Source organism: Miscanthus floridulus, chromosome 3 (genome assembly GCF_019320115.1).
Source record: "Miscanthus floridulus cultivar M001 chromosome 3, ASM1932011v1, whole genome shotgun sequence".
Taxonomy (NCBI): Eukaryota; Viridiplantae; Streptophyta; class Magnoliopsida; order Poales; family Poaceae; genus Miscanthus; species Miscanthus floridulus.
The window spans coordinates 112,916,723-112,918,022 of NC_089582.1; positions in this window are offsets into that span (position 1 = coordinate 112,916,723).

Below are 1,300 nucleotides of genomic sequence, written 5' to 3' on the forward strand. Positions count from 1 at the left end.
ACCAACTAATCCATGGCCGACAATATACTCCAAACTATAAAGTCGTACGTTTCTAGATACACACTTTTTATTTAGATATAATATATATCTTGATGCGTAGTACAAACTATATGCACGTAAAAAAAGCTAACGACTTACAACGTGAATGAAGTGAGTATATATATATATTAAAAACGATAATGCTACCATTAAGACATCCAGAAGGCCGAACGTCTCGCTCTACCCGTGCTGCTCGCCTAAAAAACCAAATCCCCACGAAATTCCGTCTCCCCCATTCCACGCTCGTGCGTCACGGCTTCAGGGTGCCGCGCTTCCGCCTCCATCCCACGCCGCCCACCCACTCGGCGCGCCGCCGCCGCCCGCCATCCCCTGCGGTGCCCCCCATCCCCGCGACACCTACGTCTCCGTGGAAAGGAGGAATCCTCCGCGTGAGGTACGCTGCTAGCCGTCCCCACCGAATAGCTGCCGCCGAACCTGGTCGTCGGCGCCTCGCCCCTCGCCTCCAAGTCCATGCGCGTGCTCGGCCGAGACGAGTGTAGTGGTGCCTCCGTCCCCCACCGTGTTGCCGTGCTTCCTCCTTCGCCGCGCCTAGGCCAGGTGGCCAGGAGAGGGGGGGCGTCGTTGGCCAGACCTAGGCCCAAAGCGGCATTAATTATCTATTTTTTTAACCTCTTAGCTTGTAGTTATGGTTAAGTGGTGCACCCCCACCGTTGTGCTCTAGCTTCGCCTCTGCTAGTGTCCGGATGTAGCCATGCCCTATTAAAAAAGAAAAAATTGTCTGGTGGACATCCAAAGTGATAGTCGTCTTTGCTGGCGGACACTAAAATAATCAATTTCCTGAAGACACTCTGTTTTTTGCAAAATATGCTGAAACATTCATTTCTAACTTGGACAGAAATGAAATTTTAATAGGCCACAGTGTACGCCAGATATTTTTAAAAAACAGAGTGTGTTTCAACAAATTTGATTTATTTTCAGTGTCCGTCAGCAAACGATTGTCACTGTGGATGTACGCCGGACAATTTTCCCATTAAAAAAAGAGCAAAATCAAACCTCAAGAACGAACCGTTGGCTTTCTTTTCCAGACTGACCCAGCGGGCCATCCTGTTCCGCCCCCACATGTCAGTATAACGGTCAAAGCGCCGCACAGTGCCTTTCTTGGGAGCTTCCTATACTGCACTGGTCGCAACGGCTCCCCGATAAAAAGAGCAGAAAACCCGCGCGCACGCAGACTGTCACGCACTCACGCTCGCTCACACCGGAAGAGGGAGGAGGCCTGGCGTTGAGGACGGAGCAGGAG